Raw genomic sequence first — 18,975 nt, forward strand, 5'->3', positions numbered from 1 at the left:
TTGTTTTAAGCTGTGAAGGACATGAGTGTGTTTCAGTTGCCTTCTTCATGTGGTTGGACCAACAACTCTAGTGTGTGTTACACTGTCCTCATATTGTTGGTAGCAGAACTGTACAGTGTTAAGTTTCTTTAGAATCTGGTATAAGGAAGTCGGATCCTTCTGTAATAATGTTCACTGCTACAAATATGATCTGTAGTTGATCATCTAGTTGGGATTTATACTAGAGAATGTTTCTGACGTTATATTGTTGTCTTTTGTTGCAGACACCAAGTGCTGAGGTCCTGTCTCAGCCTCATACAGACCAATCGGTGAGTGACTTACCCACTTCATTCTTCCAACAGGTTACACATCATATTTTTGTATTTGGTATCAAGTATATGTGTCAGATGGGCCTAGTGCATAAATGAAATGCACTTTAATTGTATTAAAACAATCAGTTTCAGTCAAAGTTAACCAAAATCAACATTAGCATTAGGAGAAAGTAATTGTCTATACCATTTGTTAGTCCAAACTTTCCTTTAAGCATCAGCTTGATCTTTATTCTGACTACATTTGATATTTTTGTCCTTTTACACGTTTTTTGTCCATTTAACCTCCCGCTGATCAGTTTACATGATTTAATTTCTGGGGAAATAGATGGCTTTACATCAGTGTTGGGTTTAGAGCTTTTATTGACAACAGCAGGAGAAGTTAGAAGTCAGGAACATGAACTCTACATGTGTTCAGTCGTCATGTCCTCATATTGTTTTAAGCTGTGAAGGACATGAGTGTGTTTAAGTAGAAGTCCTCATATGGTAGGACCAGTGATTGTAGTGTGTGTGTTACACTGTCCTCATATTGTTGGTAGCAGAACTGTACAGTGTTAAGTTTCTTTAGAATCTGGTATAAGGAAGTCAGATCCTTCTGTAATAATGTTCACTGCTACAAATATGATCTGTAGTTAATTATCTAGTCGGGATTTATCCTAGAGAATGTTTCTGACGTTATATTGTTGTCTTTTGTTGCAGACACCAAGTGCTGAGGTCCTGTCTCAGCCTCATACAGACCAATTGGTGAGTGACATACCCACTTCATTCTTCCAACAGGTTACACATCATGTTTTTGTATTTGGTATCAAGTATATGTGCCAGTTGGGCCTAGTGCATAAATGAAATGCACTTTGATTGTATTAAAACAATCAGTTTCAGTCAAAGTTAACCAAAATCAACATTAGCATTAGGAGAAAGTAATTGTCTATACCATTTGTTAGTCCAAACTTTCCTTAAAGCATCAGCGTGATCTTTATTCTGACTACATTTGATATTTTTGTCCTTTTACACATGTTTTTGTCCATTTAACCTCCCGCTGATCAGTTTACATGATTTAATTTCTGGGGAAATAGATGGCTTTACATCAGTGTTGGGTTTAGAGCTTTTATTGACAACAGCAGGAGAAGTTAGAAGTCAGGAACATGAACTCTACATGTGTTCAGTCGTCATGTCCTCATATTGTTTTAAGCTGTGAAGGACATGAGTGTGTTTAAGTAGAAGTCCTCATATGGTAGGACCAGTGATTGTAGTGTGTGTTACACTGTCCTCATATTGTTTTAAGCTGTGAAGGACATGAGTGTGTTTCAGTTGCCTTCTTCATGTGGTTGGACCAACAACTCTAGTGTGTGTTACACTGTCCTCATATTGTTGGTAGCAGAACTGTACAGTGTTAAGTTTCTTTAGAATCTGGTATAAGGAAGTCGGATCCTTCTGTAATAATGTTCACTGCTACAAATATGATCTGTAGTTGATCATCTAGTTGGGATTTATACTAGAGAATGTTTCTGACGTTATATTGTTGTCTTTTGTTGCAGACACCAAGTGCTGAGGTCCTGTCTCAGCCTCATACAGACCAATCGGTGAGTGACTTACCCACTTCATTCTTCCAACAGGTTACACATCATATTTTTTGTATTTGGTATCAAGTATATGTGTCAGATGGGCCTAGTGCATAAATGAAATGTACTTTAATTGTATTAAAACAATCAGTTTCAGTCAAAGTTAACCAAAATCAACATTAGCATTAGGAGAAAGTAATTGTCTATACCAGGGTGCCCAATCCCAGTCCTCGAGAGCTACTGTCCTGCAGCTTTTAGATGCATCCCTACTCCAACACAGCTGAATCAAATAGTTGGATTACCAATTCGGCATGCCATCAAGTCTGGCAAAGGCCTGATAACGAGCCATTCATTTGATTCAGGTGTGCTCAACAAGGACGCATCTAAAAGCTGCAGGGCAGTAGCTCTCGAGGACTGGGATTGGGCACCCTGGTCTATACCATTTGTTAGTCCAAACTTTCCTTAAAGCATCAGCGTGATCTTTATTCTGACTACATTTGATATTTTTGTCCTTTTACACATGTTTTTGTCCATTTAACCTCCCGCTGATCAGTTTACATGATTTAATTTCTGGGGAAATAGATGCCTTTAAATCAGTGTTGGGTTTGGAGCTTTTATTGACAACAGCAGAAGAAGTTAGAAGTAAGGAACATGAACTCTACATGTGTTCAGTCGTCATGTCCTCATATTGTTTTAAGCTGTGAAGGACATGAGTGTGTTTAAGAAGAAGTCCTCATATGGTAGGACCAGTGATTGTAGTGTGTGTTACACTGTCCTCATATTGTTTTAAGCTGTGAAGGACATGAGTGTGTTTCAGTTGCCTTCCTCATGTGGTTGGACCAACAACTCTAGTGTGTGTTACACTGTCCTCATATTGTTGGTAGCAGAACTGTACAGTGTTAAGTTTCTTTAGAATCTGGTATAAGGAAGTCGGATCCTTCTGTAATAATGTTCACTGCTACAAATATGATCTGTAGTTGATCATCTAGTCGGGATTTATACTAGAGAATGTTTCTGACGTTATATTGTTGTCTTTTGTTGCAGACACCAAGTGCTGAGGTCCTGTCTCAGCCTCATACAGACCAATCGGTGAGTGACTTACCCACTTCATTCTTCCAACAGGTTACACATCATGTTTTTGTATTTGGTATCAAGTATATGTGTCAGATGGGCCTAGTGCATAAATTAAATGCACTTTAATTGTATTAAAACAATCAGTTTCAGTCAAAGTTAACCAAAATCAACATTAGCATTAAGAGAAAGTAATTGTCTATACCATTTGTTAGTCCAAACTTTCCCTTTAAGCATCAGCGTGATCTTTATTCTGACTACATTTGATATTTTTGTCCTTTTACACATGTTTTTGTCCATTTAACCTCCCGCTGATCAGTTTACATGATTTAATTTCTGGGGAAATAGATGGCTTTACATCAGTGTTGGGTTTAGAGCTTTTATTGACAACAGCAGGAGAAGTTAGAAGTCAGGAACATGAACTCTACATGTGTTCAGTCGTCATGTCCTCATATTGTTTTAAGCTGTGAAGGACATGAGTGTGTTTCAGTTGCCTTCTTCATGTGGTTGGACCAACAACTCTAGTGTGTGTTACACTGTCCTCATATTGTGTGTAGCAGAACTGTACAGTGTTAAGTTTCTATAGAATCTGGTATAAGGAAGTCAGATCCTTCTGTGAATAATGTTCACTGCTACAAATATGATCTGTAGTTGATCATCTAGTCGGGATTTATACTAGAGAATGTTTCTGACGTTATATTGTCTTTTGTTGCAGACACCAAGTGCTGAGGTCCTGTCTCAGCCTCATACAGACCAATCGGTGAGTGACTTACCCACTTCATTCTTCCAACAGGTTACACATCATGTTTTTGTATTTGGTATCAAGTATATGTGTCAGATGGGCCTAGTGCATAAATGAAATGCACTTTAATTGTATTAAAACAATCAGTTTCAGTCAAAGTTAACCAAAATCAACATTAGCATTAGGAGAAAGTAATTGTCTATACCATTTGTTAGTCCAAACTTTCCTTAAAGCATCAGCGTGATCTTTATTCTGACTACATTTGATATTTTTGTCCTTTTACACATGTTTTTGTCCATTTAACCTCCTGCTGATCAGTTTACATGATTTAATTTCTGGGGAAATAGATGGCTTTACATCAGTGTTGGGTTTAGAGCTTTTATTGACAACAGCAGGAGAAGTTAGAAGTCAGGAACATGAACTCTACATGTGTTCAGTCGTCATGTCCTCATATTGTTTTAAGCTGTGAAGGACATGAGTGTGTTTCAGTTGCCTTCTTCATGTGGTTGGACCAACAACTCTAGTGTGTGTTACACTGTCCTCATATTGTTGGTAGCAGAACTGTACAGTGTTAAGTTTCTTTAGAATCTGGTATAAGGAAGTCGGATCCTTCTGTAATAATGTTCACTGCTACAAATATGATCTGTAGTTAATTATCTAGTCGGGATTTATCCTAGAGAATGTTTCTGACGTTATATTGTTGTCTTTTGTTGCAGACACCAAGTGCTGAGGTCCTGTCTCAGCCTCATACAGACCAATTGGTGAGTGACATACCCACTTCATTCTTCCAACAGGTTACACATCATGTTTTTGTATTTGGTATCAAGTATATGTGCCAGTTGGGCCTAGTGCATAAATGAAATGCACTTTGATTGTATTAAAACAATCAGTTTCAGTCAAAGTTAACCAAAATCAACATTAGCATTAGGAGAAAGTAATTGTCTATACCATTTGTTAGTCCAAACTTTCCCTTAAAGCATCAGCGTGATCTTTATTCTGACTACATTTGATATTTTTGTCCTTTTACACATGTTTTTGTCCATTTAACCTCCCGCTGATCAGTTTACATGATTTAATTTCTGGGGAAATAGATGGCTTTACATCAGTGTTGGGTTTAGAGCTTTTATTGACAACAGCAGGAGAAGTTAGAAGTCAGGAACATGAACTCTACATGTGTTCAGTCGTCATGTCCTCATATTGTTTTAAGCTGTGAAGGACATGAGTGTGTTTAAGTAGAAGTCCTCATGTGGTAGGACCAGTGATTGTAGTGTGTGTGTTACACTGTCCTCATATTGTTTTAAGCTGTGAAGGACATGAGTGTGTTTAAGAAGAAGTCCTCATATGGTAGGACCAGTGATTGTAGTGTGTGTTACAATGTCCTCATATTGTTTTAAGCTGTGAAGGACATGAGTGTGTTTCAGTTGCCTTCCTCATGTGGTTGGACCAACAACTCTAGTGTGTGTTACACTGTCCTCATATTGTTGGTAGCAGAACTGTACAGTGTTAAGTTTCTATAGAATCTTGTATAAGGAAGTCGGATCCTTCTGTGAATAATGTTCACTGCTACAAATATGATCTGTAGTTGATCATCTAGTCGGGATTTATACTAGAGAATGTTTCTGACGTTATATTGTTGTCTTTTGTTGCAGACACCAAGTGCTGAGGTCCTGTCTCAGCCTCATACAGACCAATTGGTGAGTGACATACCCACTTCATTCTTCCAACAGGTTACACATCATGTTTTTGTATTTAGTAATCAAGTTTATGTGTCAGTTGGGCCTAGTGCATAAATTAAATGCACTTTGATTGTATTAAAACAATCAGTTTGAGTCAAAGTTTCCCAAAATCAACATTAGCTTTACTTCTTTGTGAAGATCTTAGGAGAAAGAAATTGGCGTACCATTTGTTAGTTCTAACTTTCCTTTAAAGCATCAGCTTGATATTTATTCCTACTAAATTTGATATTTTTGTGTTTTGTGTTACATTGTCCTCATATTGTTTTAAGCTGTGAAGGACATGAATGTGTTTTTGTAGCCTTTCTCAATTGGTAGAACCAACAACTCTAGTTTGTGTTACATTGCTCCTTTAAAGTGCTCCAGTAGAAAGCAAGGTTTAAGAACATTTTGTATTCACATTATAAACTATAAACTAGAATATTTTCTATCTTTTCTTGCATTCACATTAAGATATTTTCTTTTGTTTCCATTTATGACAGCTGGGAAGGTGAGAAGCAAGTGGACAAATGATGAAGTAAAGGTTGCTGCAAAGTACCAGGTAAAAAGGAATGTGACTGCTGCTTCCAAGCAGAGCCGGCAGCTCGTAAAGGCAGAGACTGGGTTGCCATAAAGTACTACATCCACAACAGGATCATTGCATTAAAAGAAAGATGCAAGGAAAAAAGAAACAACCAAGAGAGATACTTTGTTGCTTCCACAGTTATGTCAATATTGTAGTTTTCTGTATTGCATTGTTCTTACTCATAAATCTGTGGTTTATGCTGGGTGCTTTTTCAATTAAATGATAAGAAAGGCAGATAATGTTCCACGTTTTTATTGACATGAACATTCACTACAAAATGAATTAATGCATTACAATATTAAGACTTAAAAAGTAGACTGACCACATTTGACCTATGTCTTTTTTAAGTCTCTACACAGCTCATATTTACTGTTTTATTAACACATAAATGTCTGATATTTCTGTCAGAAGTTACCCGACTGGTGAGCATTACTATTGTGCATCCATGCCTATTATATTGTAATCTCAAAAGGAGCCAAGCTTAAAAATACAGAACCTACCCTTACCTGGTCCTTATAAGTCATATATACTTGAAAAAATTATGTGTTTCCATGGGCTTCACAATTCACCTAAACATGAAATATCAGTGTGTGACCTTATGGTACTCATAAGTCACATAAACCTGACAGTGTCCTCACAAGTAGCATTAAATTCAGGTTTGACCAAAATTTCACCCTAGCCAAAATCTCAACAGATGGGCGTGTTCCTGGAAGCATGGGTCAAACTTTGTGTGATTCCCATGCCTCTAGGACCTTCAGAAAGGCACGTTCCCATTTGTCACATTTTTGTCATAGGTCCTGATATTTCACGAAAACACGTATGTGTGTGTGTGTGTGTGTGTGTTTAGTCTTATGCCAAGTCGAGACCAGCAACACTGAATGAAGGAGGCCTGTTTTACTGTCTTTGTATGAAACAAATCTGTGCTGTGATGACCTTCATCAGATTTAAGTTATTATATTTTAATGGCCATCTCTGTGGCCATGCTGTGGTTATGTTTATAGAGTAAAAGTACATGGTAGAGGTTAGGGAATGATTATGACCCTAGTGCTGTAGCTTGGCTTTAAAGACTGTGTTTAGTTGCAGAGTGCAGCTGATTTTACAACGACACCACAACAATAACAGACGGTGTCAAACAGTCAGAAAGTCGACTGATAAAATTTACTGTCTTGGCTGCAGAGCTGAAGAGGATAGCCCAGCATCAGTAGTGTCGCAGTCACAAGGCCCATCATCAGTACAGATGCAGACGTTAGCTAGCTAACAGTCACACAGGCCTAGAGACCAGTCTGCAACTGTCTGGCAACTACCAGCCATTAAGGGGAAAACGGGTCGTCCCCAGCGATTTGTGAGTGGTGTTGTGAAATCGATTGCTAAAGCCCCGTGCACAGGTGGTCCTGCTAACCACCGGTCACTGAGGAAAACTATATAGTCAGCAACAAGTTGGCAAGTGGTTGCTGCAAGTTGCTGGAGTGAATTTGGATGCAAACATATATGGTGCTGTCCCAAAAACTTCTGTTTGCTTTGGCGGCTAGCAGGTTGGAGCACTCGGTTGTAATTTGTGTGGAAGATTTGTCTGTAACTTGTCTACAAACTACTCACCATCCACTGTGAAGTGACACATCAGGGTAGTGAATGGCTGGGGTCTGCATATTCCATATAAACTGTGACTGTCCACTTCAATCTGCTGGTGACCAAAACAATCATAAGGAGGTTTTTGCACCAACAAAATTCCCAGTAACCTCCAGCAACCAGTTGCCAGCCAGAGAGTACACATCTCAAAGTTCTGCAGCTAACATGTCAAACACAGCAGTCGTTATTTGAGTGCACAACAGTGTTTGCACCACATGTTTTACATAGCGTACCACGAGAATCAGGGTTAAGAAAGTTTTGGTGTTTTCAGACTATTTCTGGTTAAACCTAACACGGCTCAGTCCTCATAAGTACTGACTGTCCTCATGCTGGTCATAATCTGAGTGACCACCTCCTCGTTTTCATTTATTAATTTACAATTTTTTTTATCATTGACTTGGTCTGATATTCTCCCTTCAAGGTTTCACTGTAACGTCCTACTGCTTCCACACTTGTTCTTCAGAGAGAACGTGTTATTCACAAAGTCACAAGAGCTCTTTGTTAGGAAACATAAACATGGGTGACCGTAAACAAATGACTAATGTCATTTTTCCATTCTCCAAAGTTAGAGAAACACAGTCCTTTTCCCTCCCACACAGGTTAATATTGACCCACCTTCAACTTTTTTATTAAGTAGCAGAGTGAGCTAATCCAGAGGAAATGAGAGGTGGAGGTTAGCCGCCAAGGATTAGTCCGGTCCCAAGACATCAAAAGTCCCATTCCCACCCAGGAGATAATCATAGCCACATTAGCCAGGAAATTAAGTCGCTGCTTTAAGGGGGTTTCTAATCCCCATCTCGCTCTCTCCTTACATTTCTCGATCTTTCCCACATGTCCTACTTTATCTAGTTCTGTCTCGGCCCATCCCCCATCAGCTACACCTGGACTCGAGCTACATCCCGGTCAGTCTGCACATCCGTCTCTGTTTCTGCTGTTTGATGGATGACTTTTCTTGTACTGACAGTAATATGTGACCTTTCAGCAGAGTCGGACCTTTCAGACAAATTGAAAACTGTTCTGTGATGTTTTTCATGTCTTTGTCAGAATTTTAAGAATTTCAAGTGGACAATATCCAGCGAAGTGCCTGGAAAATAAAGGACTGTCCTCTCATCTCATGAGCCCAATCCTGAGGCCATGAGAAGTGGGCAGAGCATGTGTTCTAGTAGACTTAAAATTGTGTCTTACTCAGTTTCTGCAGGAAATTGGCTTTTAGAAAAGAGAACGGTTCTCTGGGGTCATAGGTCAGAAAGGTCTTAAGGTTTAAATACTTCAGAGTTATGTGAATTTGCATGCCTAAGACTACCAGAAAGAACAAGTCACCCCTTCCTCTGCCTGTTTGTTCGTACATATCTGTTCATGGATTCAGCTCCACAATCTGAACAAAAAGTGGATTCCTGCCTCCGTCTCAAGCATGTCATGCAGCACAAAAGCAAATATTGCCCCCATTTTCCACACTTCTTTGTCCATGTTCACCCGTCTGCGTGTGCTCACTCATATAGATCAGATGTGGACATAAACAGACCACGTATGAAAACGGCAAACTGTGAGTACTGGATTACAATGAACACATATCAGTACAACACTTTCATGTTTAAGGATTTAAAAGATTTCATCATGGATGGATGGGTGGATGGATGGGTAGATGGGTAGATGGCTGGATGGGTAGATGGATGGATGGGTAGATGGATGGATGGGTGGATGGATGGGTAGATGGGTAGATGGATGGATGGGTAGGTGGATGGATGGGTAGATGGGTAGATGGATGGATGGGTGGATGGATGGGTAGATGGGTAGATGGATGGATGGATGGATGATGGATGGGTAGATGGATGGATGGATGGGTAGATGGATGGGTAGATGGATGGATGGATGGGTAGATGGATGGATGGATGGATGGGTAGATGGATGGATGGATGGGTAGATGGATGGATGGATGGATGGGTAGATGGATGGATGGATGGATGGGTAGATGGATGGATGATGGATGGATGGATGATGGATGGGTAGATGGATGGATGGATGGGTAGATGGATGGGTAGATGGATGGATGGATGGATGGGTAGATGGATGGATGGATGGATGGATGGGTAGATGGATGGATGGATGGATGGGTAGATGGATGGATGGGCAGGCATGTGAACACAAATGAAAGGGAAACAAAGGAGATGATAAAGAAATGTAGCACGATGACAGAGGAAATGTGAAGAGGTCAAAATTTTCATGGAATTAGAATGAAAGAAAAAACATTAGAAAAATCGAAAGGAGCTGACAGACTTCGTGGTCATCACCGTGCGACTGGAACCAATCATCTGAAAGACGAACTGAGCGTGTGCGAGAAGCAGAAAGAAAAAGTGCCACTTTCATCCTATTACAACTCCATCTAACCTGCCACTGTGGCCACCTGCTCCCACTGTCACACAATCATAATCACACACACACACAGGCGTATTTCCAGCCCTGTATTCAGGTTCTCTCTTGCGCAGCAGAAATATGCCTGTGCTGCTCTTATGTGCTTATGCTCTTATGCTAAGTCTTGCTCCTGATATCATAGAGAAATAAATAAATAATATGAAAATCCACAAACAGACAGCCAGCAGAGATTTTCCTACCTAAGGCACTGACATTGTAAAAAAAACGGCAGAGCAGGTAGAAATTTCGCCCGCTCTCATCTTTACTGTCTCCGGCTTCTCCTCGCTCCCATCATTCGCACTTCTCCGTCAGGTAAATTGTTTCCCCTTTAACCCCTACCTTTTTTCACTTCCCCGTGCTTCCACTCTCTTAGTCTTCCTTGGAATTCACCTTCCTTTGTTCCCGCTAATCCTCAAAGGGGAACTTTTTTTAAGTCGGGAAGTTTGAGCAGAGAGGAGGGGATGCAGAAGGAGAGTGGGGAGTAGCGGTAGAGGGATATTCTATCTGGGTGGCAAGGAGGGCTTAAAGGAAACCAAATTATCTCCCTTAACTTTGTAGGCTCCTCATCTCCTCATCCTTGTCTCTGTCCCTGTGTATATGGCATCGCCCTCGACTCTCCCTTCCTCTATTTCTGCTCTCTTATCGACTCCCCACCTTGCACTTTCAAGGACGAGCTTAACTGTTAAGAACACTAAAGGACAGAATAAATGTGTGTGTGTGTGTGTGTGTGTGTGGCACTTCTAGCTATTATTTTTTTATTAAAGTATATATAGTATGTATCTATTTCATTGCATGGGTGTGCACTCGTATGGTGCACACACACACACACACGCATGAATGTTCTGTGTATGTGTGTGTTTTATGTGAATTTCTCCGAAGGCTCTGCAGCAGAGACTAATCCTATCCTCTCTGCTATCGCCTTACCTTCCCTCTTACTATCATTTATTTATCCTCATCTCTCTCCCTCACACACACACACACACACACACACACACACACACACACACTGCTTCCCTTTTCTCGCTCTCTTCTGTATCCATCCTCACTTTCCTCGGCTTCTTCTCCTAAAATAAATAATTATATATGAAATATACACACGAACCCACAGAAATAGCTGCATGTTTAACTGAAAAAGAGTAGCTCCTATTTCAGTTTCTTTTTTTCTTCTTGGCATTATGTTCGTGCAAGTGTGTGTTTTCTTCTGTGTGCATTCTTACTCTTATGTTTTTTACAAAAATACATAACGTGGACTCATTTCTTGTTCAGGAAAAAAATGTTTCTTTTTTGGAAAAACAGTTGTCCTGTAAAAAAGCGAGTGAATGAGTTACACCAACACAATCTCCTCTCATCACACCTTTCACACACTGGAGAACATCCAGGGCAGAGACCTGCATGAGGTAACCAGAAAGTAGCTGCTTGGTCCAGAAGTGCACATGAAGATGAATTTGAAGGAGAGATTGGCAAATTATAAACTGGGTAAGGTTTTGATTTGTTTGGGGAGATGGTTGATTAGGTCCCACCATCATAAACTGTACCAGAACTAAAATCCAACAATTCATGTCTATTAAAGACCAGTTCTTCGTAGGTTCCCGTCAGTGTTGGCAGGAGTTGTATTTGTGCCCTGTCTGCCTGTGCGTTAGTGTGCGTGTCGTCTGCTGAAAGTTTGCTGGGATGCCACCAGCTTGATAACTTTTAAATGCCATTTAACAAAAAGGGGTTTTAATGTGATTGATGGGTCCAAGTACTGATATGCATACAAACACGCGCACAAATCAAATGCCGTCTCCTCCATCCCGTTTATGCACCTACACCACATAAACGGGATGCTTTGCATTAAGTAGTATTAATAGCTGTATTGGCGAAGGCGCTCTAAGCTGTGAGCTTTGGGGAAAATTGACCTTCTGTGTCTTAATTGTACCAGAGGCTCAACAGCGCTGTGACATTTAACTGTGCTCCAGTCTTAATTCTTAGCGCTTTATTCTAGTGCATTGCTGACATTTCAGTAGGAAGAGGTCTGAGAATAAAGATGCTTGGCGCGTCTTTGGTGTTGTAAACAAATAAGCGCATTTGCCCTGATTATTTTATTCTCTCGCTATCTTCCTCCGCCTCGGTTGCCGTTGAGTCTGAGACTTTCAGATTTGTTGTCTGTCACCCTCTCGCTTTCGGCTGTCGCTCACGCCCGGCAAAGTCCGGCGAGATTTTACAGCCCAATAACACAAAGTGACCAGAAACGTGTGCGTCTGCAGGAGGCTTCCTGCGGCTGGTGATCAATAGCGGTGACTCAGCAGAATTTGCATTCTGCTTGTTAAACACTCAGTCGCTGGTTTTAAGACTAATTGAATACAACGTGATCTTCATGATATAAAGTTTGGTCCCCATTAGAGTCAGACAGAAAGAAAAAAGCACTCAGGTCTCAGTCACGGGTCACTGGTCCCTAATCGATGGCTTAATATACGGTCTGCAGTTTGGATCACAGCTGGGATGTGTGTTTGCTGTTTGTTTCTTAGAAGTGTAACCAAATCAGGATATTTCCACAAATGTCTCTTTAATATCCAAAGTAATCCCAGGTTAAGAGAGCTATAAGCTCAGCCATTCTTCAGAGAACATTTCCCGCAGCATGCCGTTTGAATAAGATTTGCTTTAATGCAGCTGACTCTGGCTCTGTGCAGTGACTGTCTCCTGTGAGGTCAACATATTAGAAGAATGATGAACTACGCCAGGACCTAATTTGAATACTTATTTGTGCGTGTGCACGCCTGTTCGCATTGACTTGCGTGTGAATGCGAACAGGCACGGTCTTGTGAGTGTGCTTGTCGACTCTTTCCTTTAGTGCTACTTTGTTAAGAGGCTGTAGTAATTAGCCTGAGAAAACGGATGGCTTTTTGCCAGCAGCCGCAATTACTGCTTTCTCTAGAATGAATGGATGGGTAAATGGACGGAGGGAGGATGGTATACAGTATTAAATGAACAAATGGAGATTTACTGAATAAATAAAAAACGGGAATGGTGTGATGGAGAACAGCTCTGAATGAACAGAGGGAAGCATGCGTGGATGGAGGAAAGGCGAACGGCCCATTTTACTACCCGAGTGATGGTGGGTGGCAATCACAGGTCATTACACGGAGCCGGGAATGGCACGGAACGAACTCGATTTAATGCGAGTTTCAAAAGAAAATGGAAAAGAAAAAAAATTACAGACTGATGCAAAGATTATTTTTTAAAAAGATGTCTTTGTGTAGGGTGCTATTTAAAAATCAGAAGGATAAATTACAGAGGACGTGTGATTGTGTCCTCCTCTGTGGAAACTAATGGATATATTTAGTCATGTCGTACTGGAAATAACACCATCACACCTGAGTGAAAGCTGGAAGGATCCTAAAAAATTTCAAAAAGCGAGCCGAGTGTTGTTGGCTTTGTATAGCTACAGTACTTTTTGAGGGAAAGGCAACGCATTTTTAATCGCATTAGATATTGTCCTTTCATTTCCAGTTGATCCTGCTTAAAGGGATGCCCGAGTTTTCTTAAAAGTACAAGTTTTATCATTTACAGCTGAATCTGGCTAAAACTGATCCCAGGTAAACACAGGGTCCGCTGCACATCCGTCTGCACGGCTTCGAACGATTAGCGCCTTCTTCTGGGTGACGTTCATTCGTGCATCTTATCTGCAAATGGTGCACCGCGGTGTATTTCCATCGAGTGGAGAGCCAGCTTCCCTGCTGCTGGCCAGCACTCAGCTCTGTGGAGATTTTGTAAATCTTTGACTTTGGGCGAGTGGACATTGAGCTGACTTGACTTGATGGTGCTGCTCATATTTCTGGAACTCCATCCAAGATATTTGAACTCTTGATGGGGCAGCTGGCGGTCGCCTGTTGCTGGGTACAAGCGGTGGTGGTAAAAGGGCTGATCCATGATGGATCCCAACCTGGATGGTGTAAGAGGCCCCTGCTGGGATCTGTATGAGGCTGGTGACATTGGTGACGTAGACTTCAGGGACACTATAGGCTTGCCAGATGAGCTTATGCAGTATCCGGTATTTTCCAAAGATTTTCTCCAAACCCAGAAATGCCATATGGACAGGCGGTGAGGCAATCTCACTTGCTGTTAGTCCAGGCACAGGTTAGCACATGTACTAAATACCAGCCAAGAGGGTTTTTTCTAGTTTGGCTAACTCACAGAGTAATAACAGATCCTGGTCTTAAGTACGAACAAAGGAAGAAGAAAAGAAGCTAATCGTGGAACATTTTGTGTCGTGAGGGGAGTGTTGTGGGAATCTCTGGCTCGTGTTATGTTTCATTAAAAAGCTGATGTGTAAACAGTGAAAACAGGAGTTTAAGTTCAGACACATTTTTGATGTGTGAATTCACCAGAGACGTCATTAACATGGCATGATGCACATGGGGGGGTTAGTTATCTTACAGACAGTTCAGGTGACTCCACACGCTAACATACAGATGTGTGCATACACACTAGGCTTAGCGGATGTGACACAGAGAGAGAGAGGAGGCACAGGAAGCTGTGTTTTAATTGAATCAGCCGAAAGTGCTGGCTGAGCAGAACGATATGACTGATACGGATTACAACCAGCCTCCCTTATTCATCGATTCCTGCAGGGGTGGGGTGGGGGGGGTGGAGAGAAGACAAAAAGGGAGTAAAATCTTTGTCTATTGATTTACAGAAGGAGAAAATGACAGTGGAAGTTAAAGAAAGACGTGTGGCTTTTTATCTTGTCTGGTTTTCCAGATACAGATACGTTGTAGCAAAAGCAGGATTCAAGTTAGAAGAAAAGAGTTGATAAGTTTAGAAATGATGGCTGTATCATAAGAAGAGTAGGAGCCAGATGTAGGCTGTAGTAGGAGGAAAGAGAGTTAAGAGTTTGGATGGGATCTATCCGTACTCACAGGTCCACTTTATTTCAGTTAAGGGGAACATTTAATGAAAGATGAGGTGTGGACAGGGAGGGAATGGTGAGCACGGATGGGGGGGGTTGTAAAAAGTCTGATGTGGGGCCGGTGATGAAGGAGTTTAGAAGAAGATAACACGAGGGGGAAGAAAGAGACACTTCACATTTGGACTAAGTGGTCTTGTTTAAGCAGATGCATCTACCAAATACTCCACGTCGATCTAAATCCCTCTGAAATCCTTGAGACAGCTCGAGTAAAGAGACGGTGTGTGTGTGTGTGTGTGTGTGTGTGTGTGTGTGTGTAAGATCGGCTAAGAAACGAGAAGAAAGGGGAGATAGAAAGAACAAGTCTGTGAGGGTGTGTCAGTGCTGAAAGTGATTGGGTGGTGTGTTTTATGGGTAAATTGAAGGGTCTGTTAAAAGGAGAGAGATGAGCCCTTGTCTCTCTCTCAGTGTGTGCATTTGTAAGTGTGTGTGTGTGTGTGTGTGTGTTTTCTCCCTCTCCCTTCTGTATCAGTCTCTTCTGCTTGATTTCCGCGCACTCCTCTCTGCCTCTCCTCTGCTCGCTATGCCGTGAAATGGTTTTTCACTAGACCATTACCCCAACCAGTGCGCTACACTCCTGCCACAGCCCTCCATGAGTGAGAGGGAGTGTGTTTAAGTGTGTGCGCGCTCCTTCAGAGGAAAGAAGATTGTGTGTTTGGCTGCGTGCATGTGAGAGATTACATTACACAGAAGCTGTGCTGAAAGAGAAAGATTGTGCATGTTTTGTTTATGTGCGTGGAAAATGTTGTGTGTGTGTGTGTGTGTGTGTGTGTGTGTGTGGGGGGGTAGAGGTGTGTACAGTGTGTCCCACACCACCTCAGCTGTCGTAGTGTTTGCCCTGCCCTGCAGTCTTGTCACAGTTGTCTACTAATGTCTAGCATTCTGTGTCTTACAGCTACAGACAGACTAATACTGACAGGTTTAGTCTTTCTCTGCCTGAATGGATTTTCAAACTGTCAGATTTGCTGTTATAAGCATATTTTGGTAGCTTTCCACCTCATCCCTCAGTCACACAGGGCTGCAGACCGGTGGGCGACCCTCCTTATGATTACTTTAGTTGCTACACAATTGCCACGGTTACCTGTAGTTTGTATCAAAGACATGCCTGAAATGTGTTGGTTACAGTTTCAAGGTGAAGCTTTTAATTTGTAATAAAAGGTCACAAATTGAACAACAGCTTAAAAAAGAGAACAGTAAACTGCGACGGCCAGGTTTGCTTTATTTTATTTATCGTATTTTTCACAGTTTTGCTGCAGAGTAGTCGCGCCTCTTTGCAAACGAATCAGCGTCTTTCATGCATGTCACAGGTGACCGTGGCACCTGGTGGTTGCTACGGCTGCATCCATAGACTGTATTGGTTCACACATGCATGCTAATTAGAGATTAGTCTTCTTCTTTCGGTTCCTCCCTTTAGAGGTCGCCACAGCAGATCTGCCTCCACCTTAGTCCGTCTTCCTCTGTCACTCCAACCCTCTCCATGTCCCTCTCTGTGACATTTTCCTCCAGCCTGGCAGCTCCATCTTCATCATCCACTCTCACCTCCAACCTCCTGCTTTTCCTTCTCACCCACTCCCACCACATCTCCCTTTTTTCTCTTCCGTTGACTTTGGTCCACAGTAGCAGCGTTTCCTCTGGCACTCGTTTGGCCCACAGCACCAGAAGTGATCGTTGTTAACCCGGGCCCTGACCTATCTGGTATTGAAGTGTCGTTCTTTATGATCCACATGTTTGATTTGGCAAAGAAGTAAAGTAAAGGAATTTGATTCTCCAAAAGTGGAGCACAGAGTTCTCACATGGGCCATTTGTAGAATTAACCTCACAGCACACCATGTCATTTATCCAGTAACTGCATTAAAAAAGAAAAGAAGAAGGCGCCGACAACAAACGCAGTCTCAGCATCCAGCTCAGTGACCTGAAATAGATAAAGTTAGCAAGCTTTAGCTCTGCTGCGTGAGTGACTGGGAGATGGACACTCTGGTGTTTTCATTTGATTTATAAATGATAAATAATAATAATAACAGTAATAATACCACGTTTGTAGAAGTTTGTATTTTCCAGCTCGTCATGTCCCCACTTCCACTCCTCCACTCATGACTGTGCCCTTTTTCCACTCCCTTACTCATCTCTCACCTCAGCCTCCAGGAGATGATGCAGTGTTTCACCCTCACCTATCTCCAGTTTCCTCGTTAACATCTTGTTTAAATCGTGTCTTTAATGTCCCTTTCACCTCTCCAGTCTGTCGCCCTCATCTTCACCCCATTCACTCCCTTGTTTTATAATTCACCTCTCATCTCGGCCCCCTCCCCTTTCGCCACTGCTCAATGGCTTCATAATATCACTCCCCCTCTCTATATCACACTTACCTACTCTCTAACTCATTTACTTCTCATTCACTCTATCTCTCTTTCCACCTTTCTTCTCCTCCTAATGCCTTTTCATTCTTTTGCTCCACCTCTCTATTCCCTCTTAATATCCCGCTGTCTCTCTACCTGAGATATTGAAGCTATAAAGACAGGTGTTCAAAAAGAAAGCCGGGCCAGCAAATCTGTTTTATATGCCTTCTGGCATCATTCCCTGGAATGCAGAAAGAAGAGAGGCAGAGAAAAAGAAGAAAAGGCTGCGGTCTGTAATATCTAATTCTGGGCTCCACGAGGAGAAAAGAAGAACCTAGTTTTCTATAAAACCTTCAGCCTTTTGTCTCCATCACTTGGGACATACACATTTAATTCACCCTCATTCTGTTATGCTCTTTTTGCTATAAAGCCTCTTATTCTTTCTTTCACTGTGTGGGAACGGGCTGTACACCCTACTGTAACAAAATATTATGGCTTCAAAATGTGCAGATGACGTACAGTAATGTCTCGTCAGCGGCGCAGTAATGGTTACGGGTTACGCAATTTTATCCAATGGAAATGTGAATTATTCACAAAAGCTGAATTTTACAGGGGTAAAGGTGATTTAGACGACATGTTCAACATTACACACACAGGAGGAGCTCCTTTTTATTAATGTTAAACGCTTTCTTACCTCACACAACAGCATGCAGGCTGCTGATGGAGACCAAGTGTATATGGGTGTGTGTGTGTGTGTGTGTGTGTGTGTGTGTGTGTGTGTGTGTGTGTGTATTCATGTCTTTGTGGGGACCAAAAATTGGAAGTTTACTATACTTGTGGGGACCAACAGCCCTAATGGGGACCTACAAGTTTGAAGGCATTTTTGAGACTCAAAATGTAGTTTTGTGTCAGCGTTACAATTGGGTTATGGTCAGGTTTAGGGTAAGGGGCTAGGGAAAGCATTATGTCAGTTAGAGGTCCCCACAAGATATGAATAACCAACGTATGTGTGTGTGTGTGTGTGTATGTGAGCGTGTATTCATATCTTTGTGGGGACCAAAAACTTGAATTTTACTATACTTGTGGGAACCAACAGCCCGGTCCCCACAAGTTTGAAATGTGTGCGTGTGTGTATTTGTTAGTGTAGTATGTTGACTTTTGGGGTTTAGTCAACTCCTTTTAGGAGTGCCCCGGCAGCTGGAATATACCCACAGAATAGACTGGGATAATCTCTGAGGGAGCGCGTGTGTGTGTGTGTGTGTGTGTGGGTAACAGGCAAAAATAGAGGAATGGGAATAAGTGGAGGAATAAAAAATGAGATGTGAGAGTTAAAGAGAGAGCCAGTGAGATGAGGAAACAGGAGATTGAACTGTCAGCAGCTTGACTTAAGCTTTTTCCATTTTTTTCCCAGTATGGAGATGAGACGCGACTCTGTGTGATTTTGAATGTGTGTGCGTGTGCATGAGCTAGACAACTCCATCCTGTTTTGAAGTAACCTAATCTAGGATGGAGACCTCCCTCCTCCCCCGAAAACCCTCAGAAGACCGAAACTCTAAATCCCTAATAACTGGCCTTTGTCGATCCTAAATTACCTCAGTATCACAAACACGCACACGTGCAAAGAAAGTGCGCTTTGCACATGCTTAGACTCGCAGTTTAGTCCTATATCAGGAAAGACTGCTGC

At 41.7% G+C, this 18,975-nt stretch overlaps 1 protein-coding gene across 2 annotated transcripts in view; it reads left to right on the top strand.

Moving 5' to 3' along the window:
* Positions 1-18,975, top strand: part of pard3bb (par-3 family cell polarity regulator beta b) — a 248,745-nt gene that overhangs the window by 208,013 nt on the left and 21,757 nt on the right. The window lies entirely within an intron of this gene.

Source organism: Oreochromis aureus, linkage group 16 (genome assembly GCF_013358895.1).
Source record: "Oreochromis aureus strain Israel breed Guangdong linkage group 16, ZZ_aureus, whole genome shotgun sequence".
NCBI classification, from domain to species: Eukaryota; Metazoa; Chordata; class Actinopteri; order Cichliformes; family Cichlidae; genus Oreochromis; species Oreochromis aureus.